At 55.3% G+C, this 22500-nt stretch overlaps 7 non-coding genes and 2 pseudogenes across 7 annotated transcripts; all 9 read right to left on the bottom strand.

Annotated features, from left to right (window-relative positions):
- Positions 1–1458: 1458 nt before the first annotated feature.
- LOC141267323 (5S ribosomal RNA) lies at positions 1459–1577 on the bottom strand. Its single transcript, XR_012321293.1, has one exon. It is a non-coding gene; the product is annotated as a 5S ribosomal RNA (ribosomal RNA).
- Positions 1578–3273: 1696 nt separating this feature from the next.
- On the bottom strand, positions 3274–3390 carry LOC141269025 (5S ribosomal RNA; annotated as a pseudogene).
- Positions 3391–5099: 1709 nt separating this feature from the next.
- LOC141270454 (5S ribosomal RNA) lies at positions 5100–5218 on the bottom strand. The gene has a single exon (XR_012321690.1). It is a non-coding gene; the product is annotated as a 5S ribosomal RNA (ribosomal RNA).
- Positions 5219–6924: 1706 nt separating this feature from the next.
- Positions 6925–7043, bottom strand: LOC141266542 (5S ribosomal RNA). Its single transcript, XR_012320576.1, has one exon. It is a non-coding gene; the product is annotated as a 5S ribosomal RNA (ribosomal RNA).
- A 1706-nt stretch (positions 7044–8749) lies between these two features.
- LOC141266412 (5S ribosomal RNA) lies at positions 8750–8868 on the bottom strand. The gene has a single exon (XR_012320450.1). It is a non-coding gene; the product is annotated as a 5S ribosomal RNA (ribosomal RNA).
- Positions 8869–10574: 1706 nt separating this feature from the next.
- On the bottom strand, positions 10575–10693 carry LOC141268435 (5S ribosomal RNA; annotated as a pseudogene).
- A 6635-nt stretch (positions 10694–17328) lies between these two features.
- LOC141266264 (5S ribosomal RNA) lies at positions 17329–17447 on the bottom strand. Its single transcript, XR_012320315.1, has one exon. It is a non-coding gene; the product is annotated as a 5S ribosomal RNA (ribosomal RNA).
- A 1692-nt stretch (positions 17448–19139) lies between these two features.
- Positions 19140–19258, bottom strand: LOC141266594 (5S ribosomal RNA). The gene has a single exon (XR_012320625.1). It is a non-coding gene; the product is annotated as a 5S ribosomal RNA (ribosomal RNA).
- A 1708-nt stretch (positions 19259–20966) lies between these two features.
- LOC141269765 (5S ribosomal RNA) lies at positions 20967–21085 on the bottom strand. Its single transcript, XR_012321538.1, has one exon. It is a non-coding gene; the product is annotated as a 5S ribosomal RNA (ribosomal RNA).
- Between the last annotated feature and the right edge of the window lie 1415 nt (positions 21086–22500).

Here is a 22500-nt window from a genome sequence, read left to right as displayed (position 1 = left end):
ACCGGTAGACCTGGGTAGGGTGAGTAGAGCGCGGTTAGTTGCTTTCTAATAGCCTGCAGCCGGGGATTAACTTTTAATGAAAGGGAGCAACCCTTTTGACTGTCTGCAGCGCGCCGTACCTAGGAAGCGCACACTCACACACAGCGAGCATGCACAAGTTGCTCGCACGAGACCACATTCCCTATTTGCACCTGCAGCTTTTCCGCCACCATGCGTCAGACTCTCCTGCCTGTCTTATTATTATTTCAGGGCCTTAGCAGGAACCACCCCCTCAATTCCCTCCCGCTCCTTCCTAGCACTGAGGTTAGCTCCTGGGCAGCTGTCTGATTGGGTTAGTTACACAAGATTCTTTGAAGAAGAAGACGTTACTTCTGCTGGCCCTCGTTAGGCGGTCGCCCTCTAAAACCATCCCCTGGGCAGCTGCTGAAAGCCTGGCCCCTTCACAGCGCGAGATGCTTTTAACGCCATCATTTGCATACGGCCGGCTGCGGGGTCAATAAGCACTCCTAGCCGTGGCAAGGAGCTCGGTGTGAGGCCTGGTAGAGGCGGCGGGGTTGCGTCCTTATCTTAGAGGTCTTGGGGGGCTTGGGATGCTTGGGACTTCCAGCCTCTACTTTACGTAAGGTCGGTGTCCAGCAAGGCGCCACTCAATGCTAGCCGAGCTGGGCAAGATGGCAAAACGTCATCAAAATTGTCTACAATACCTGGTGTTCTCAGGAGGTGTCCCAACCAAGTATTTCCGAACCCATCTCTGCTTTGCTTCCGAGATCGGACGTATCCAAGGTGGTATGGCCAGTAGACGCTGCTTGGCCCATCGCCCGGCCAGCCTTCCTCAGGCTCGCGTGGGGACGAGAACTCTGGCCGTTCTGGGGCGGTCTCCGAAGGACCGATGCATAGGCTGTGCCGTCCCTATAGGTGTTGTTTGTTGAGCAATGAAACACCTGCCGCATCAGATGTGTTTAAAAATGGCTCGGCGCAGGGTCTCCTGCAGGCTAAACCGTTCATCGCGGGGATGTGACAGAAAGAGCAAGCTGGACCCGCAACTTGGGGTGGAGCGAAACGCCCAGGAGTGAATGAAGGAAGAGGGTGAGATGGTTGCGAGTGAATTTGAGCTGCTCTTCGGGGGGGTCGTGTGGCCTGCAAAGGTGTTTTGCTTGGGTTGTGCTGTAAAGTGGCCTCCAGGTTACCGGTGGTTGCCTCCAGGTCAGCGGTGGTTGCCTCCAGTCATGCGGGAGTCGCTGGTCCTGGTGAAAAGAAGCCTAGTATTAAAAGTAAATAAGCAACAATGCTGGAGGCCCACGGTGATGAGAAGGATGCTGGTATTTTGCAAGGATTAAATAGCGCAAGAGAGAAAGCAAATGAAAAGAAGAAAGGAGCATGTGTGCGCTTGTGAAAAAAGGAATGGAAAAAAGGCATAGAGGAGAGTGACCCCTGCTGGTGGAAGTAAGAAAAGGCAAAAGCCTACAGCACCTGGTATTCCCAAGCGGTCTCCCATCCAAGTACTAACCAGGCCCAACCCTGCTTAGCTTCCGAGATCAGACGAGATCAGGCGTGTTCAGGGTGGTGTGGCCGTAGGCAGAGACAGGCCTCTCACTTGCTGCTTTTCCACTTTGACGTCCGGTTGCCGGCTGCCCTTTCCAGTGCTTAGTAAGACAAGGTGCTTTTGTGCTTTCCTTTCTCTTCACTTGTTTGCTGGCTCCTTAAAAAGGTCTTGTAGACAGAACGCCCCGCTCAGAGCCGCTGAGCTCACTGATCGGCTGCCGCGCTGTCGACGGAACGTCAGCGTCGCGGCCAATGCCACAGGCCGGGAGCAGCGGCGAGACTCACCGGTAGACCTGGGTAGGGTGAGTAGAGCGCGGTTAGTTGCTTTCTAATAGCCTGCAGCCGGGGATTAACTTTTAATGAAAGGGAGCAACCCTTTTGACTGTCTGCAGCGCGCCGTACCTAGGAAGCGCACACTCACACACAGCGAGCATGCACAAGTTGCTCGCACGAGACCACATTCCCTATTTGCACCTGCAGCTTTTCCGCCACCATGCGTCAGACTCTCCTGCCTGTCTTATTATTATTTCAGGGCCTTAGCAGGAACCACCCCCTCAATTCCCTCCCGCTCCTTCCTAGCACTGAGGTTAGCTCCTGGGCAGCTGTCTGATTGGGTTAGTTACACAAGATTCTTTGAAGAAGAAGACGTTACTTCTGCTGGCCCTCGTTAGGCGGTCGCCCTCTAAAACCATCCCCTGGGCAGCTGCTGAAAGCCTGGCCCCTTCACAGCGCGAGATGCTTTTAACGCCATCATTTGCATACGGCCGGCTGCGGGGTCAATAAGCACTCCTAGCCGTGGCAAGGAGCTCGGTGTGAGGCCTGGTAGAGGCGGCGGGGTTGCGTCCTTATCTTAGAGGTCTTGGGGGGCTTGGGATGCTTGGGACTTCCAGCCTCTACTTTACGTAAGGTCGGTGTCCAACAAGGCGCCACTCAATGCTAGCCGAGCTGGGCAAGATGGCAAAACGTCATCAAAATTGTCTACAATACCTGGTGTTCTCAGGAGGTGTCCCAACCAAGTATTTCCGAACCCATCTCTGCTTTGCTTCCGAGATCGGACGTATCCAAGGTGGTATGGCCAGTAGACGCTGCTTGGCCCATCGCCCGGCCAGCCTTCCTCAGGCTCGCGTGGGGACGAGAACTCTGGCCGTTCTGGGGCGGTCTCTGAAGGACCGATGCATAGGCTGTGCCGTCCCTATAGGTGTTGTTTGTTGAGCAATGAAACACCTGCCGCATCAGATGTGTTTAAAAATGGCTCGGCGCAGGGTCTCCTGCAGGCTAAACCGTTCATCGCGGGGATGTGACAGAAAGAGCAAGCTGGACCCGCAACTTGGGGTGGAGCGAAACGCCCAGGAGTGAATGAAGGAAGAGGGTGAGATGGTTGCGAGTGAATTTGAGCTGCTCTTCGGGGGGGTCGTGTGGCCTGCAAAGGTGTTTTGCTTGGGTTGTGCTGTAAACTGGCCTCCAGGTTACCGGTGGTTGCCTCCAGGTCAGCGGTGGTTGCCTCCAGTCATGCGGGAGTCGCTGGTCCTGGTGAAAAGAAGCCTAGTATTAAAAGTAAATAAGCAACAATGCTGGAGGCCCACGGTGATGAGAAGGATGCTGGTATTTTGCAAGGATTAAATAGCGCAAGAGAGAAAGCAAATGAAAAGAAGAAAGGAGCATGTGTGCGCTTGTGAAAAAAGGAATGGAAAAAAGGCATAGAGGAGAGTGACCCCTGCTGGTGGAAGTAAGAAAAGGCAAAAGCCTGGTATTCCCAGGCGGTCTCCCATCCAAGTACTAACCAGGCCCGACCCTGCTTAGCTTCCGAGATCAGACGAGATCAGGCGTGTTCAGGGTGGTGTGGCCGTAGGCAGAGACAGGCCTCTCACTTGCTGCTTTTCCACTTTGACGTCCGGTTGCCGGCTGCCCTTTCCAGTGCTTAGTAAGACAAGGTGCTTTTGTGCTTTCCTTTCTCTTCACTTGTTTGCTGGCTCCTTAAAAAGGTCTTGTAGACAGAACGCCCCGCTCAGAGCCGCTGAGCTCACTGATCGGCTGCCGCGCTGTCGACGGAACGTCAGCGTCGCGGCCAATGCCACAGGCCGGGAGCAGCGGCGAGACTCACCGGTAGACCTGGGTAGGGTGAGTAGAGCGCGGTTAGTTGCTTTCTAATAGCCTGCAGCCGGGGATTAACTTTTAATGAAAGGGAGCAACCCTTTTGACTGTCTGCAGCGCGCCGTACCTAGGAAGCGCACACTCACACACAGCGAGCATGCACAAGTTGCTCGCACGAGACCACATTCCCTATTTGCACCTGCAGCTTTTCCGCCACCATGCGTCAGACTCTCCTGCCTGTCTTATTATTATTTCAGGGCCTTAGCAGGAACCACCCCCTCAATTCCCTCCCGCTCCTTCCTAGCACTGAGGTTAGCTCCTGGGCAGCTGTCTGATTGGGTTAGTTACACAAGATTCTTTGAAGAAGAAGACGTTACTTCTGCTGGCCCTCGTTAGGCGGTCGCCCTCTAAAACCATCCCCTGGGCAGCTGCTGAAAGCCTGGCCCCTTCACAGCGCGAGATGCTTTTAACGCCATCATTTGCATACGGCCGGCTGCGGGGTCAATAAGCACTCCTAGCCGTGGCAAGGAGCTCGGTGTGAGGCCTGGTAGAGGCGGCGGGGTTGCGTCCTTATCTTAGAGGTCTTGGGGGGCTTGGGATGCTTGGGACTTCCAGCCTCTACTTTACGTAAGGTCGGTGTCCAGCAAGGCGCCACTCAATGCTAGCCGAGCTGGGCAAGATGGCAAAACGTCATCAAAATTGTCTACAATACCTGGTGTTCTCAGGAGGTGTCCCAACCAAGTATTTCCGAACCCATCTCTGCTTTGCTTCCGAGATCGGACGTATCCAAGGTGGTATGGCCAGTAGACGCTGCTTGGCCCATCGCCCGGCCAGCCTTCCTCAGGCTCGCGTGGGGACGAGAACTCTGGCCGTTCTGGGGCGGTCTCCGAAGGACCGATGCATAGGCTGTGCCGTCCCTATAGGTGTTGTTTGTTGAGCAATGAAACACCTGCCGCATCAGATGTGTTTAAAAATGGCTCGGCGCAGGGTCTCCTGCAGGCTAAACCGTTCATCGCGGGGATGTGACAGAAAGAGCAAGCTGGACCCGCAACTTGGGGTGGAGCGAAACGCCCAGGAGTGAATGAAGGAAGAGGGTGAGATGGTTGCGAGTGAATTTGAGCTGCTCTTCGGGGGGGTCGTGTGGCCTGCAAAGGTGTTTTGCTTGGGTTGTGCTGTAAACTGGCCTCCAGGTTACCGGTGGTTGCCTCCAGGTCAGCGGTGGTTGCCTCCAGTCATGCGGGAGTCGCTGGTCCTGGTGAAAAGAAGCCTAGTATTAAAAGTAAATAAGCAACAATGCTGGAGGCCCACGGTGATGAGAAGGATGCTGGTATTTTGCAAGGATTAAATAGCGCAAGAGAGAAAGCAAATGAAAAGAAGAAAGGAGCATGTGTGCGCTTGTGAAAAAAGGAATGGAAAAAAGGCATAGAGGAGAGTGACCCCTGCTGGTGGAAGTAAGAAAAAGCAAAAGCCTACAGCACCTGGTATTCCCAGGCAGTCTCCCATCCAAGTACTAACCAGGCCTGACCCTGCTTAGCTTCCGAGATCAGACGAGATCGGGCGTGTTCAGGGTGGTGTGGCCGTAGGCAGAGACAAGCCTCTCACTTGCTGCTTTTCCACTTTGACGTCCGGTTGCCGGCTGCCCTTTCCAGTGCTTAGTAAGACAAGGTGCTTTTGTGCTTTCCTTTCTCTTCACTTGTTTGCTGGCTCCTTAAAAAGGTCTTGTAGACAGAACGCCCCGCTCAGAGCCGCTGAGCTCACTGATCGGCTGCCGCGCTGTCGACGGAACGTCAGCGTCGCGGCCAATGCCACAGGCCGGGAGCAGCTGCGAGACTCACCGGTAGACCTGGGTAGGGTGAGTAGAGCGCGGTTAGTTGCTTTCTAATAGCCTGCAGCCGGGGATTAACTTTTAATGAAAGGGAGCAACCCTTTTGACTGTCTGCAGCGCGCCGTACCTAGGAAGCGCACACTCACACACAGCGAGCATGCACAAGTTGCTCGCACGAGACCACATTCCCTATTTGCACCTGCAGCTTTTCCGCCACCATGCGTCAGACTCTCCTGCCTGTCTTATTATTATTTCAGGGCCTTAGCAGGAACCACCCCCTCAATTCCCTCCCGCTCCTTCCTAGCACTGAGGTTAGCTCCTGGGCAGCTGTCTGATTGGGTTAGTTACACAAGATTCTTTGAAGAAGAAGACGTTACTTCTGCTGGCCCTCGTTAGGCGGTCGCCCTCTAAAACCATCCCCTGGGCAGCTGCTGAAAGCCTGGCCCCTTCACAGCGCGAGATGCTTTTAACGCCATCATTTGCATACGGCCGGCTGCGGGGTCAATAAGCAATCCTAGCCGTGGCAAGGAGCTCGGTGTGAGGCCTGGTAGAGGCGGCGGGGTTGCGTCCTTATCTTAGAGGTCTTGGGGGGCTTGGGATGCTTGGGACTTCCAGCCTCTACTTTACGTAAGGTCAGTGTCCAGCAAGGCGCCACTCAATGCTAGCCGAGCTGGGCAAGATGGCAAAACGTCATCAAAATTGTCTACAATACCTGGTGTTCTCAGGAGGTGTCCCAACCAAGTATTTCCGAACCCATCTCTGCTTTGCTTCCGAGATCGGACGTATCCAAGGTGGTATGGCCAGTAGACGCTGCTTGGCCCATCGCCCGGCCAGCCTTCCTCAGGCTCGCGTGGGGACGAGAACTCTGGCCGTTCTGGGGCGGTCTCCGAAGGACCGATGCATAGGCTGTGCCGTCCCTATAGGTGTTGTTTGTTGAGCAATGAAACACCTGCCGCATCAGATGTGTTTAAAAATGGCTCGGCGCAGGGTCTCCTGCAGGCTAAACCGTTCATCGCGGGGATGTGACAGAAAGAGCAAGCTGGACCCGCAACTTGGGGTGGAGCGAAACGCCCAGGAGTGAATGAAGGAAGAGGGTGAGATGGTTGCGAGTGAATTTGAGCTGCTCTTCGGGGGGGTCGTGTGGCCTGCAAAGGTGTTTTGCTTGGGTTGTGCTGTAAACTGGCCTCCAGGTTACCGGTGGTTGCCTCCAGGTCAGCGGTGGTTGCCTCCAGTCATGCGGGAGTCGCTGGTCCTGGTGAAAAGAAGCCTAGTATTAAAAGTAAATAAGCAACAATGCTGGAGGCCCACGGTGATGAGAAGGATGCTGGTATTTTGCAAGGATTAAATAGCGCAAGAGAGAAAGCAAATGAAAAGAAGAAAGGCGCATGTGTGCGCTTGTGAAAAAAGGAATGGAAAAAAGGCATAGAGGAGAGTGACCCCTGCTGGTGGAAGTAAGAAAAGGCAAAAGCCTACAGCACCTGGTATTCCCAGGCAGTCTCCCATCCAAGTACTAACCAGGCCCGACCCTGCTTAGCTTCCAAGATCAGACGAGATCGTGCGTGTTCAGGGTGGTGTGGCCGTAGGCAGAACCAGGCCTCTCACTTGCTGCTTTTCCACTTTGACGTCCGGTTGCCGGCTGCCCTTTCCAGTGCTTAGTAAGACAAGGTGCTTTTGTGCTTTCTTTTCTCTTCACTTTTTTGCTGGCTCCTTAAAAAGGTCTTGTAGACAGAACGCCCCGCTCAGAGCCGCTGAGCTCACTGATCGGCTGCCGCGCTGTCGACGGAACGTCAGCGTCGCGGCCAATGCCACAGGCCGGGAGCAGCGGCGAGACTCACCGGTACACCTGGGTAGGGTGAGTAGAGCGCGGTTAGTTGCTTTCTAATAGCCTGCAGCCGGGGATTAACTTTTAATGAAAGGGAGCAACCCTTTTGACTGTCTGCAGCGCGCCGTACCTAGGAAGTGCACACTCACACACAGCGAGCATGCACAAGTTGCTCGCACGAGACCACATTCCCTATTTGCACCTGCAGCTTTTCCGCCACCATGCGTCAGACTCTCCTGCCTGTCTTATTATTATTTCAGGGCCTTAGCAGGAACCACCCCCTCAATTCCCTCCCGCTCCTTCCTAGCACTGAGGTTAGCTCCTGGGCAGCTGTCTGATTGGGTTAGTTACACAAGATTCTTTGAAGAAGAAGACGTTACTTCTGCTGGCCCTCGTTAGGCGGTCGCCCTCTAAAACCATCCCCTGGGCAGCTGCTGAAAGCCTGGCCCCTTCACAGCGCGAGATGCTTTTAACGCCATCATTTGCATACGGCCGGCTGCGGGGTCAATAAGCAATCCTAGCCGTGGCAAGGAGCTCGGTGTGAGGCCTGGTAGAGGCGGCGGGGTTGCGTCCTTATCTTAGAGGTCTTGGGGGGCTTGGGATGCTTGGGACTTCCAGCCTCTACTTTACGTAAGGTCAGTGTCCAGCAAGGCGCCACTCAATGCTAGCCGAGCTGGGCAAGATGGCAAAACGTCATCAAAATTGTCTACAATACCTGGTGTTCTCAGGAGGTGTCCCAACCAAGTATTTCCGAACCCATCTCTGCTTTGCTTCCGAGATCGGACGTATCCAAGGTGGTATGGCCAGTAGACGCTGCTTGGCCCATCGCCCGGCCAGCCTTCCTCAGGCTCGCGTGGGGACGAGAACTCTGGCCGTTCTGGGGCGGTCTCCGAAGGACCGATGCATAGGCTGTGCCGTCCCTATAGGTGTTGTTTGTTGAGCAATGAAACACCTGCCGCATCAGATGTGTTTAAAAATGGCTCGGCGCAGGGTCTCCTGCAGGCTAAACCGTTCATCGCGGGGATGTGACAGAAAGAGCAAGCTGGACCCGCAACTTGGGGTGGAGCGAAACGCCCAGGAGTGAATGAAGGAAGAGGGTGAGATGGTTGCGATTGAATTTGAGCTGCTCTTCGGGGGGGTCGTGTGGCCTGCAAAGGTGTTTTGCTTGGGTTGTGCTGTAAACTGGCCTCCAGGTTACCGGTGGTTGCCTCCAGGTCAGCGGTGGTTGCCTCCAGTCATGCGGGAGTCGCTGGTCCTGGTGAAAAGAAGCCTAGTATTAAAAGTAAATAAGCAACAATGCTGGAGGCCCACGGTGATGAGAAGGATGCTGGTATTTTGCAAGGATTAAATAGCGCAAGAGAGAAAGCAAATGAAAAGAAGAAAGGAGCATGTGTGCGCTTGTGAAAAAAGGAATGGAAAAAAGGCATAGAGGAGAGTGACCCCTGCTGGTGGAAGTAAGAAAAGGCAAAAGCCTACAGCACCTGGTATTCCCAGGCAGTCTCCCATCCAAGTACTAACCAGGCCCAACCCTGCTTAGCTTCCAAGATCAGACGAGATCGTGCGTGTTCAGGGTGGTGTGGCCGTAGGCAGAACCAGGCCTCTCACTTGCTGCTTTTCCACTTTGACGTCCGGTTGCCGGCTGCCCTTTCCAGTGCTTAGTAAGACAAGGTGCTTTTGTGCTTTCTTTTCTCTTCACTTTTTTGCTGGCTCCTTAAAAAGGTCTTGTAGACAGAACGCCCCGCTCAGAGCCGCTGAGCTCACTGATCGGCTGCCGCGCTGTCGACGGAACGTCAGCGTCGCGGCCAATGCCACAGGCCGGGAGCAGCGGCGAGACTCACCGGTACACCTGGGTAGGGTGAGTAGAGCGCGGTTAGTTGCTTTCTAATAGCCTGCAGCCGGGGATTAACTTTTAATGAAAGGGAGCAACCCTTTTGACTGTCTGCAGCGCGCCGTACCTAGGAAGTGCACACTCACACACAGCGAGCATGCACAAGTTGCTCGCACGAGACCACATTCCCTATTTGCACCTGCAGCTTTTCCGCCACCATGCGTCAGACTCTCCTGCCTGTCTTATTATTATTTCAGGGCCTTAGCAGGAACCACCCCCTCAATTCCCTCCCGCTCCTTCCTAGCACTGAGGTTAGCTCCTGGGCAGCTGTCTGATTGGGTTAGTTACACAAGCTTCTTTGAAGAAGAAGACGTTACTTCTGCTGGCCCTCGTTAGGCGGTCGCCCTCTAAAACCATCCCCTGGGCAGCTGCTGAAAGCCTGGCCCCTTCACAGCGCGAGATGCTTTTAACGCCATCATTTGCATACGGCCGGCTGCGGGGTCAATAAGCACTCCTAGCCGTGGCAAGGAGCTCGGTGTGAGGCCTGGTAGAGGCGGCGGGGTTGCGTCCTTATCTTAGAGGTCTTGGGGGGCTTGGGATGCTTGGGACTTCCAGCCTCTACTTTACGTAAGGTCGGTGTCCAGCAAGGCGCCACTCAATGCTAGCCAAGCTGGGCAAGATGGCAAAACGTCATCAAAATTGTCTACAATACCTGGTGTTCTCAGGAGGTGTCCCAACCAAGTATTTCCGAACCCATCTCTGCTTTGCTTCTGAGATCGGACGTATCCAAGGTGGTATGGCCAGTAGACGCTGCTTGGCCCATCGCCCGGCCAGCCTTCCTCAGGCTCGCGTGGGGACGAGAACTCTGGCCGTTCTGGGGCGGTCTCCGAAGGACCGATGCATAGGCTGTGCCGTCCCTATAGGTGTTGTTTGTTGAGCAATGAAACACCTGCCGCATCAGATGTGTTTAGAAATGGCTTGGCGCAGGGTCTCCTGCAGGCTAAACCGTTCATCGCGGGGATGTGACAGAAAGAGCAAGCTGGACCCGCAACTTGGGGTGGAGCGAAACGCCCAGGAGTGAATGAAGGAAGAGGGTGAGATGGTTGCGAGTGAATTTGAGCTGCTCTTCGGGGGGGTCGTGTGGCCTGCAAAGGTGTTTTGCTTGGGTTGTGCTGTAAACTGGCCTCCAGGTTACCGGTGGTTGCCTCCAGGTCAGCGGTGGTTGCCTCCAGTCATGCGGGAGTCGCTGGTCCTGGTGAAAAGAAGCCTAGTATTAAAAGTAAATAAGCAACAATGCTGGAGGCCCACGGTGATGAGAAGGATGCTGGTATTTTGCAAGGATTAAATAGCACAAGAGAGAAAGCAAATGAAAAGAAGAAAGGAGCATGTGTGCGCTTGTGAAAAAAGGAATGGAAAAAAGGCATAGAGGAGAGTGACCCCTGCTGGTGGAAGTAAGAAAAAGCAAAAGCCTACAGCACCTGGTATTCCCAGGCAGTCTCCCATCCAAGTACTAACCAGGCCCAACCCTACTTATAATCCAAGATCAGACAAGATCAGGTGTGTTCAGGGTGGTGTGGCCATAGGCAGAGACGGGCCTCTCACTTGCTGCTTTTCTACTTTGACGTCCGGTTGCCGGCTGCCCTTTCCAGTGCTTAGTAAGACAAGGTGCTTTTGTGCTTTCCTTTCTCTTCACTTTTTTGCTGGCTCCTTAAAAAGGTCTTGTAGACAGAACGCCCCGCTCAGAGCCGCTGAGCTCACTGATCGGCTGCCACGCTGTCGACGGAACGTCAGCGTCGCGGCCAATGCCACAGGCCGGGAGCAGCGGCGAGACTCACCGGTAGACCTGGGTAGGGTGAGTAGAGCGCGGTTAGTTGCTTTCTAATAGCCTGCAGCCGGGGATTAACTTTTAATGAAAGGGAGCAACCCTTTTGACTGTCTGCAGCGCGCCGTACCTAGGAAGCGCACACTCACACACAGCGAGCATGCACAAGTTGCTCGCACGAGACCACATTCCCTATTTGCACCTGCAGCTTTTCCGCCACCATGCGTCAGACTCTCCTGCCTGTCTTATTATTATTTCAGGGCCTTAGCAGGAACCACCCCCTCAATTCCCTCCCGCTCCTTCCTAGCACTGAGGTTAGCTCCTGGGCAGCTGTCTGATTGGGTTAGTTACACAAGCTTCTTTGAAGAAGAAGACGTTACTTCTGCTGGCCCTCGTTAGGCGGTCGCCCTCTAAAACCATCCCCTGGGCAGCTGCTGAAAGCCTGGCCCCTTCACAGCGCGAGATGCTTTTAACGCCATCATTTGCATACGGCCGGCTGCGGGGTCAATAAGCACTCCTAGCCGTGGCAAGGAGCTCGGTGTGAGGCCTGGTAGAGGCGGCGGGGTTGCGTCCTTATCTTAGAGGTCTTGGGGGGCTTGGGAGGCTTGGGACTTCCAGCCTCTACTTTACGTAAGGTCGGTGTCCAGCAAGGCGCCACTCAATGCTAGTGTAGCACCCTGAGGATTCGGCTGCTACAGGGGTATTGCACCTCAACCCAGAGGTGTGATATTCCACTCCCGGGTAAGGATGGAGTGTGGACCTGAGCTCGGTAGGCTGCATGCACTACATACATCCCATTTCCGAGGAACAGGCCGACGGTACTCCCACTTAGAAATGTGCAGGTACGACCGAGTCTGTTCCTGGCTGGAGTGGGAGGGGGGTGGAACATCCCAAGTAGTGTAGGGGCAGATAGGGGGAGCAGCCTGGGTAAAGATAGGAGCTCATTGGGTGCTGGTCGCCTGAGCTCACACATAGAGGGTGTATATAAGGTGGGCACCATCAAAGAACAGGGTCAGTCTGTCAGAGCAGAGCAGAGGAAGAGGAGCAGAGAAGCCCCAGAGAGAGAGAGAGTGGAGCAGAGAAGGAAAGACCCAGAGGAGACAAAGAGAGGACTCTGAGAGCCCAAATTCAATCCCCGGGTGAAGAGTCGGCAATAGGGTACCGGATCCCAAACTGGTGGGGGCAAAAGCACACCCTAGCCAGAGACCGGAGGCCGTGGGCAGCGTCTGCCACGGCCACCCACTACATCCACCCCGAAGGCATACCACGTGGAGGGTCAGGGAACCCAAGGCCAAGGGTGTCCCAACAGAAGGCCCGAGGGAGCTGGACCTAGGTGGATCACTAGTGGGGACGGCCAGAGGAAAGGACAGAAGGAGAGCTCAGGGTCACGCTCCGGACTTGTTTGGGGGTTTGCTGAATCCAGGACCTGGTGGACGCAGCACGGCTCGGGTGGTCACTTGAAGCTGGAGTGACCGGAACATCAGCAGTGAGTAAATACCCTAAACTGCACAACCCGACTCTGTCTTCATTTAACATCTATGCTGCACCACCGCAACCCCCATCCTCTGCACCTGACCCCCTGAGGCTATACCCCACCCGTTGGGGGTTATACTATCAAAAGCTGCACCAATACCATCAGCCTCAGCGGACCCTGCTGCAGCGGCGGCCATAGTGACCGCAATACAACGGGTGGCGTAGTCGACATTAAGAACTTAATAACATCTGTAGGACTGCCACATACAACTGAGTTTGACACCCTGGGCACGGACCGGGTCATAGCCACTCGGAAGACTACAACTCCCATCTGATCCGGCTCCGGGTATTCCCCTAAAGAATATGGCCCAGGGGGCGCGTCAACTTTGGCATAGTCGGCAGGATTACGTGCCCGCAACATCCGGGTACTGCGTGCCTGAAGAAAAGAACGAGTTTACCTCAAAAAGAAGTCTCCTGCCGGTTCCGGAGGGTCCCCGCCATCGGACTCCATCACAGGTCGATTCCCGCCGGTTGTCCGCCATTAACAGCTTTTTCCCGCCATCTGCAGAGTTTCCCGCCACTGGGAGACGATTCCCGCCATTTCCAAAGGTTTCCCGCCTTGGAAGAGCGGACGCCATTATGGGCGTGCCAGAGGGTGGCAAGAGGCCACCTCCCATCGTGGGCCAGGACCGAAAATGGCGCCAAAAGTGGAAACCGCCCCCACCAACAGAGACTGTGATGCTAGAGGTGTCTGTCAGCGTGAAAGAACTGCCCCTGGAGCTGACAATCACCAAGTGGCCCCGGGACCGCCCTCGAAGTGGGAGGACGGAGAAGAAGAGAGCAAAGATGGGTGTCGCCTGGAGCAGTCTGGAGAGAGCACACCCGGAGGCAAGAAGCCTGGAGAAGAGTATCGGAGGAGCTTACCCGGAGATGGCGAGAAAGCAGAGCAGCACCGGCCCGTTGGCCAGGAGCCTGCTAGAAACAGAGGAGGGAGAGCAGAGCAGCACCGGCCCGCTGGCCAGGAGCCTGCTGGAGACAACAGAAGGAGAGCAGAGCAGCACCGACCCGTTGGTCAGGAGCCTGCTGGAAGCAACGACCCCACTAGGCCTAGTGGAGGTCCTAGCACAGCTCCCCCGAGACCGGGAGTGTGCGCAGACCGCTCTGGAGGGCCTCGCAAGGAGGATGGCCCGGGTGCAGCGAGAGACGTTGGCGGAGTGGAGCCGTGAGATGGCCCAGCAGACCGAGACCTGTCAGCGGAGCACACCACCCGAGACGAGGAGGCAGACCGCCTCTGAGGATGGCGCGGGAGGACTGAAGGCCGGAGACGGCGCCGAGAAGGGAGCCGAACGAGTGGAGGCAGGTAAAGGGGACGTCTATACCCCAAACCGGGAAACCGCGTACCTGCCCCAGCTCCCCGTCGCAGAGCCCGAAGTCTATCCTGCCGTGCCCGTCGCTGCAACGTCACCGCCGCAGACTAGGCCTCAAACGGGAGCCGCGACCCCTGTGACGTCACACGCCTCGACCCCGAGCGTGACCAAGCAGGAAGTACCACCAGCCTGGTCGCAAGGCCTAGTACCCCCGGGCGCCGCAATACCAACAGCGCCCCCTACCTCCGCGGAGCCACCGGCCTGGTCGCAGGGCCAAGTAGCCCAGGGCGCCGCCGTCCTTACGGTGCCCTTCACCTTCCAGATACCCCAGGCCTGGCCGCAAGGCCCGGGCAACCCGGGCGCTAACACCACCGCGCCCATAAGACCAAAAGTGCCGCATCTGGGAGAGGACCTGTTTAACCAACACACGTGCCCGGATGGGCAGCCTTTCATCTGGCCCCAGGAATATCATGAACTGGAACGGCAGAGGAAGGCTGGGGCCATGTGTGCACCCCTGATCCCGGCTCCAAAGCCCGTAAAGAGGATCTCGCCCCCGCTAGAAGAGACCCAGTTTGAGTGGGACCCCACCGGAGAAGATCTCATGGGGTTCACTCAGGAGACTCGGGCAGCTGCAGCGGAGCGTGCTGAGTGCTGCCGCCAACAACTCGAGGTCTTCGAGAGGGAGCGGAGAGAGAGGCGGGTCCGGGAACAGCAAGCTCAGATAAGGAGCGCGGAGCAGAAGAGCCGGGCCAGGAGAGACCCCCGTGCAGCGCATAGTCCCCGCACCACCGGGACTGTGATAAAGTTTAACATGCAGCATGGGTGGGGCTTCATCCGAGACCACCGCACCCTAGGCGACGTCTTCGTGACCAGGAGAGACGTTGAGTCCCACCTACCGGAGGGACACAGAGGTCGTGACCTTTACATCGGGGACGAGGTCACCTTCACCCGGCACAAGTGTGCCAAAGGACCCTACGCCCTCCATGTGCATCGCCTGACGAAGGAAGAGCTGCGGTGTGAGGAGGAAGAACAAGAGGACCCGGACGGGTCTGAAGCTAAAGTGAATCACAAAGAAAGAGCAGGAGGACGTCGTCGTTGAGTACAGCGGAGTAGAAGCTGTATATAGTTGCCCGTCGGGGCACAGTGAACTGTAACTGTTGCTAATATAGTCCCCGTTGGGACCAGCAAGTGTGAACTGTTTACCCGTATTTCCCTTAAATCCCACTGACCGAGGACTGAGAGCGGTCATTCCTCCCTAATACCTGGCCGAGGACTGAGAGCGGCCACTACCCCTTTTGTATATAGTTGCGCTTCCTAAAGCGCCCCCTACCGGTTTTATAGGAAAACCATTTTTCAAGAAAAGACTGTCGCACTTTACCCGGTCACGCGTTGCACAGTGACCGGAGGAGGAGCCAGAGGCGACGAGAATGTTTTATATGAAAAGTTTTATAATGCTGCTAATATATGTTGTTTTATATGTTTTATATGTTTATGCAAAAATTTGTATGTTTTGTGGTGTTTTGTTCTTACAGCCCGAGGACGTGCTGTGATTTACCAGGGGGGAATGTAGCACCCTGAGGATTCGGCTGCTACAGGGGTATTGCACCTCAACCCAGAGGTGTGATATTCCACTCCCGGGTAAGGATGGAGTGTGGACCTGAGCTCGGTAGGCTGCATGCACTACATACATCCCATTTCCGAGGAACAGGCCGACGGTACTCCCACTTAGAAATGTGCAGGTACGACCGAGTCTGTTCCTGGCTGGAGTGGGAGGGGGGTGGAACATCCCAAGTAGTGTAGGGGCAGATAGGGGGAGCAGCCTGGGTAAAGATAGGAGCTCATTGGGTGCTGGTCGCCTGAGCTCACACATAGAGGGTGTATATAAGGTGGGCACCATCAAAGAACAGGGTCAGTCTGTCAGAGCAGAGCAGAGGAAGAGGAGCAGAGAAGCCCCAGAGAGAGAGAGAGTGGAGCAGAGAAGGAAAGACCCAGAGGAGACAAAGAGAGGACTCTGAGAGCCCAAATTCAATCCCCGGGTGAAGAGTCGGCAATAGGGTACCGGATCCCAAACTGGTGGGGGCAAAAGCACACCCTAGCCAGAGACCGGAGGCCGTGGGCAGCGTCTGCCACGGCCACCCACTACATCCACCCCGAAGGCATACCACGTGGAGGGTCAGGGAACCCAAGGCCAAGGGTGTCCCAACAGAAGGCCCGAGGGAGCTGGACCTAGGTGGATCACTAGTGGGGACGGCCAGAGGAAAGGACAGAAGGAGAGCTCAGGGTCACGCTCCGGACTTGTTTGGGGGTTTGCTGAATCCAGGACCTGGTGGACGCAGCACGGCTCGGGTGGTCACTTGAAGCTGGAGTGACCGGAACATCAGCAGTGAGTAAATACCCTAAACTGCACAACCCGACTCTGTCTTCATTTAACATCTATGCTGCACCACCGCAACCCCCATCCTCTGCACCTGACCCCCTGAGGCTATACCCCACCCGTTGGGGGTTATACTATCAAAAGCTGCACCAATACCATCAGCCTCAGCGGACCCTGCTGCAGCGGCGGCCATAGTGACCGCAATACAACGGGTGGCGTAGTCGACATTAAGAACTTAATAACATCTGTAGGACTGCCACATACAACTGAGTTTGACACCCTGGGCACGGACCGGGTCATAGCCACTCGGAAGACTACAACTCCCATCTGATCCGGCTCCGGGTATTCCCCTAAACAATATGGCCCAGGGGGCGCGTCACTAGCCGAGCTGGGCAAGATGGCAAAACGTCATCAAAATTGTCTACAATACCTGGTGTTCTCAGGAGGTGTCCCAACCAAGTATTTCCGAACCCATCTCTGCTTTGCTTCCGAGATCGGACGTATCCAAGGTGGTATGGCCAGCAGACGCTGCTTGGCCCATCGCCTGGCCAGCCTTCCTCAGGCTCGCGTGGGGACGAGAACTCTGGCCGTTCTGGGGCGGTCTCCGAAGGACCGATGCATAGGCTGTGCCGTCCCTATAGGTGTTGTTTGTTGAGCAATGAAACACCTGCCGCATCAGATGTGTTTAAAAATGGCTCGGCGCAGGGTCTCCTGCAGGCTAAACCATTCATCGCGGGGATGTGACAGAAAGAGCAAGCTGGACCCGCAACTTGGGGTGGAGCGAAACGCCCAGGAGTGAATGAAGGAAGAGGGTGAGATGGTTGCGAGTGAATTTGAGCTGCTCTTCGGGGGGGTCGTGTGGCCTGCAAAGGTGTTTTGCTTGGGTTGTGCTGTAAACTGGCCTCCAGGTTACCGGTGGTTGCCTCCAGGTCAGCGGTGGTTGCCTCCAGTCATGCGGGAGTCGCTGGTCCTGGTGAAAAGAAGCCTAGTATTAAAAGTAAATAAGCAACAATGCTGGAGGCCCACGGTGATGAGAAGGATGCTGGTATTTTGCAAGGATTAAATAGCGCAAGAGAGAAAGCAAATGAAAAGAAGAAAGGAGCATGTGTGCGCTTGTGAAAAAAGGAATGGAAAAAAGGCATAGAGGAGAGTGACCCCTGCTGGTGGAAGTAAGAAAAGGCAAAAGCCTACAGCACCTGGTATTCCCAGGCGGTCTCCCATCCAAGTACTAACCAGGCCCAACGCTGCTTAGCTTCCAAGATCAGACGAGATCGGGCGTGTTCAGGGTGGTGTGGCCATAGGCAGAGACAGGCCTCTCACTTGCTGCTTTTCCACTTTAACGTCCGGTTGCCGGCTGCCCTTTCCAGTGCTTAGTAAGACAAGGTGCTTTTGTGCTTTCTTTTCTCTTCACTTTTTTGCTGGCTCCTTAAAAAGGTCTTGTAGACAGAACGCCCCGCTCAGAGCCGCTGAGCTCACTGATCGGCTGCCGCGCTGTCGACGGAACGTCAGCGTCGCGGCCAATGCCACAGGCCGGGAGCAGCGGCGAGACTCACCGGTAGACCTGGGTAGGGTGAGTAGAGCGCGGTTAGTTGCTTTCTAATAGCCTGCAGCCGGGGATTAACTTTTAATGAAAGGGAGCAACCCTTTTGACTGTCTGCAGCGCGCCGTACCTAGGAAGCGCACACTCACACACAGCGAGCATGCACAAGTTGCTCGCACGAGACCACATTCCCTATTTGCACCTGCAGCTTTTCCGCCACCATGCGTCAGACTCTCCTGCCTGTCTTATTATTATTTCAGGGCCTTAGCAGGAACCAAACCCTCAATTCCCTCCCGCTCCTTCCTAGCACTGAGGTTAGCTCCTGGGCAGCTGTCTGATTGGGTTAGTTACACAAGCTTCTTTGAAGAAGAAGACGTTACTTCTGCTGGCCCTCGTTAGGCGGTCGCCCTCTAAAACCATCCCCTGGGCAGCTGCTGAAAGCCTGGCCCCTTCACAGCGCGAGATGCTTTTAACGCCATCATTTGCATACGGCCGGCTGCGGGGTCAATAAGCACTCCTAGCCGTGGCAAGGAGCTCGGTGTGAGGCCTGGTAGCGTCCTTATCTTAGAGGTCTTGGGGGGCTTGGGAGGCTTGGGACTTCCAGCCTCTACTTTACGTAAGGTCGGTGTCCAGCAAGGCGCCACTCAATGCTAGCCGAGCTGGGCAAGATGGCAAAACGTCATCAAAATTGTCTACAATACCTGGTGTTCTCAGGAGGTGTCCCAACCAAGTATTTCCGAACCCATCTCTGCTTTGCTTGCGAGATCGGACGTATCCAAGGTGGTATGGCCAGTAGACGCTGCTTGGCCCATCGCCTGGCCAGCCTTCCTCAGGCTCGCGTGGGAACGAGAACTCTGGCTGTTCTGGGGCGGTCTCCGAAGGACCGATGCATAGGCTGTGCCGTCCCTATAGGTGTTGTTTGTTGAGCAATGAAACACCTGCCGCATCAGATGTGTTTAAAAATGGCTCGGCGCAGGGTCTCCTGCAGGCTAAACCGTTCATCGCGGGGATGTGACAGAAAGAGCAAGCTGGACCCGCAACTAGGGGTGGAGCGAAACGCCCAGGAGTGAATGAAGGAAGAGGGTGAGATGGTTGCGAGTGAATTTGAGCTGTTTTTCGGGGGGGTCGTGTGGCCTGCAAAGGTGTTTTGCTTGGGTTGTGCTGTAAACTGGCCTCCAGGTTACCGGTGGTTGCCTCCAGGTCAGCGGTGGTTGCCTCCAGTCATGCGGGAGTCGCTGGTCCTGGTGAAAAGAAGCCTAGTATTAAAAGTAAATAAGCAACAATGCTGGAGGCCCACGGTGATGAGAAGGATGCTGTTATTTTGCAAGGATTAAATAGCGCAAGAGAGAAAGCAAATGAAAAGAAGAAAGGAGCATGTGTGCGCTTGTGAAAAAAGGAATGGAAAAAAGGCATAGAGGAGAGTGACCCCTGCTGGTGGAAGTAAGAAAAAGCAAAAGCCTACAGCACCTGGTATTCCCAGGCGGCCTCCCATCCAAGTACTAACCAGGCCTGACCCTGCTTAGCTTCCAAGATCAGATGAGATCGGGCATGTTCAGGGTGGTGTGGCCGTAGGCAGAGACAGGCCTCTCACTTGCTGCTTTTCCACTTTGACGTCCGGTTGCCGGCTGCCCTTTCCAGTGCTTAGTAAGACAAGGTGCTTTTGTGCTTTCCTTTCTCTTCACTTTTTTGCTGGCTCCTTAAAAAGGTCTTGTAGACAGAACGCCCCGCTCAGAGCCGCTGAGCTCACTGATCGGCTGCCGCGCTGTCGACGGAACGTCAGCGTCGCGGCCAATGCCACAGGCCGGGAGCAGCGGCGAGACTCACCGGTAGACCTGGGTAGGGTGAGTAGAGCGCGGTTAGTTGCTTTCTAATAGCCTGCAGCCGGGGATTAACTTTTAATGAAAGGGAGCAACCCTTTTGACTGTCTGCAGCGCGCCGTACCTAGGAAGCGCACACTCACACACAGCGAGCATGCACAAGTTGCTCGCACGAGACCACATTCCCTATTTGCACCTGCAGCTTTTCCGCCACCATGCGTCAGACTCTCCTGCCTGTCTTATTATTATTATTTCAGGGCCTTAGCAGGAACCACCCCCTCAATTCCCTCCCGCTCCTTCCTAGCACTGAGGTTAGCTCCTGGGCAGCTGTCTGATTGGGTTAGTTACACAAGCTTCTTTGAAGAAGAAGACGTTACTTCTGCTGGCCCTCGTTAGGCGGTCGCCCTCTAAAACCATCCCCTGGGCAGCTGCTGAAAGCCTGGCCCCTTCACAGCGCGAGATGCTTTTAACGCCATCATTTGCATACGGCCGGCTGCGGGGTCAATAAGCACTCCTAGCCGTGGCAAGGAGCTCGGTGTGAGGCCTGGTAGAGGCGGCGGGGTTGCGTCCTTATCTTAGAGGTCTTGGGGGGCTTGGGAGGCTTGGGACTTCCAGCCTCTACTTTACGTAAGGTCGGTGTCCAGCAAGGCGCCACTCCATGCTAGCCGAGCTGGGCAAGATGGCAAAACGTCATCAAAATTGTCTACAATACCTGGTGTTCTCAGGAGGTGTCCCAACCAAGTATTTCCAAACCCATCTCTGCTTTGCTTCCGAGATCGGACGTATCCAAGGTGGTATGGCCAGTAGACGCTGCTTGGCCCATCGCCCGGCCAGCCTTCCTCAGGCTCGCGTAGGTACGAGAACTCTGGCCGTTCTGGGGCGGTCTCCGAAGGACCGATGCATAGGCTGTGCCGTCCCTATAGGTGTTGTTTGTTGAGTAATGAAACACCTGCCGCATCAGATGTGTTTAAAAATGGCTCGGCGCAGGGTCTCCTGCAGGCTAAACCGTTCATCGCGGGGATGTGACAGAAAGAGCAAGCTGGACCCGCAACTTGGGGTGGAGCGAAACGCCCAGGAGTGAATGAAGGAAGAGGGTGAGATGGTTGCGAGTGAATTTGAGCTGCTCTTCGGGGGGGTCGTGTGGCCTGCAAAGGTGTTTTGCTTGGGTTGTGCTGTAAACTGGCCTCCAGGTTACCGGTGGTGCCTCCAGGTCAGCGGTGGTTGCCTCCAGTCATGCGGGAGTCGCTGGTCCTGGTGAAAAGAAGCCTAGTATTAAAAGTAAATAAGCAACAATGCTGGAGGCCCACGGTGATGAGAAGGATGCTGGTATTTTGCAAGGATTAAATAGCGCAAGAGAGAAAGCAAATGAAAAGAAGAAAGGAGCATGTGTGCGCTTGTGAAAAAAGGAATGGAAAAAAGGCATAGAGGAGAGTGACCACTGCTGGTGGAAGTAAGAAAAAGCAAAAGCCTACAGCACCTGGTATTCCCAGGCGGTCTCCCATCCAAATACTAACCAGGCCCAACCCTGCTTAGCTTCCAAGATCAGACGAGATCGGGCGTGTTCAGGGTGGTGTGGCCGTAGGCAGAGACAGGCCTCTCACTTGCTGCTTTTCTACGTTGACGTCTGGTTGCCGGCTGCCCTTTCCAGTGCTTAGTAAGACAAGGTGCTTTTGTGCTTTCCTTTCTCTTCACTTTTTTGCTGGCTCCTTAAAAAGGTCTTGTAGACAGAACGCCCCGCTCAGAGCCGCTGAGCTCACTGATCGGCTGCCGCTCTGTCGACGGAACGTCAGCGTCGCGGCCAATGCCACAGGCCGGGAGCAGCGGCGAGACTCACCGGTAGACCTGGGTAGGGTGAGTAGAACTCGGTTAGTTGCTTTCTAATATCCTGCAGCCGGGGATTAACTTATAATGAAAGGGAGCAACCCTTTTGACTGTCTGCAGCGCGCCGTACCTAGGAAGCGCACACTCACACACAGCGAGCATGCACAAGTTGCTCGCACGAGACCACATTCCCTATTTGCACCTGCAGCTTTTCCGCCACCATGCGTCAGACTCTCCTGCCTGTCTTATTATTATTTCAGGGCCTTAGCAGGAACCACCCCCTCAATTCCCTCCCGCTCCTTCCTAGCACTGAGGTTAGCTCCTGGGCAGCTGTCTGATTGGGTTAGTTACACAAGCTTCTTTGAAGAAGAAGACGTTACTTCTGCTGGCCCTCGTTAGGCGGTCGCCCTCTAAAACCATCCCCTGGGCAGCTGCTGAAAGCCTGGCCCCTTCACAGCGCGAGATGCTTTTAACGCCATCATTTGCATACGGCCGGCTGCGGGGTCAATAAGCACTCCTAGCCGTGGCAAGGAGCTCGGTGTGAGGCCTGGTAGAGGCGGCGGGGTTGCGTCCTTATCTTAGAGGTCTTGGGGGGCTTGGGAGGCTTGGGACTTCCAGCCTCTACTTTACGTAAGGTCGGTGTCCAGCAAGGCGCCACTCCATGCTAGCCGAGCTGGGCAAGATGGCAAAACGTCATCAAAATTGTCTACAATACCTGGTGTTCTCAGGAGGTGTCCCAACTAAGTATTTCCGAACCCATCTCTGCTTTGCTTCCGAGATCGGACGTATCCAAGGTGGTATGGCCAGTAGACGCTGCTTGGCCCATCGCCCGGCCAGCCTTCCTCAGGCTCGCGTGGGGACGAGAACTCTGGCCGTTCTGGGGCGGTCTCCGAAGGACCGATGCATAGGCTGTGCCGTCCCTATAGGTGTTGTTTGTTGAGCAATGAAACACCTGCCGCATCAGATGTGTTTAAAAATGGCTCGGCGCAGGGTCTCCTGCAGGCTAAACCGTTCATCGCGGGGATGTGACAGAAAGAGCAAGCTGGACCCGCAACTTGGGGTGGAGCGAAACGCCCAGGAGTGAATGAAGGAAGAGGGAGAGATGGTTGCGAGTGAATTTGAGCTGCTCTTCGGGGGGGGTCGTGTGGCCTGCAAAGGTGTTTTCCTTGGGTTGTGCT

Source organism: Phyllobates terribilis, unplaced genomic scaffold, assembly GCF_046119375.1.
Source record: "Phyllobates terribilis strain yellow unplaced genomic scaffold, ASM4611937v1 Scaffold_4__5_contigs__length_816908805, whole genome shotgun sequence".
Lineage (NCBI taxonomy): Eukaryota > Metazoa > Chordata > Amphibia > Anura > Dendrobatidae > Phyllobates > Phyllobates terribilis.
The sequence above is the reverse complement of the archived record's forward strand: the minus strand, read 5'-3'. Positions and strand labels throughout refer to the sequence as shown.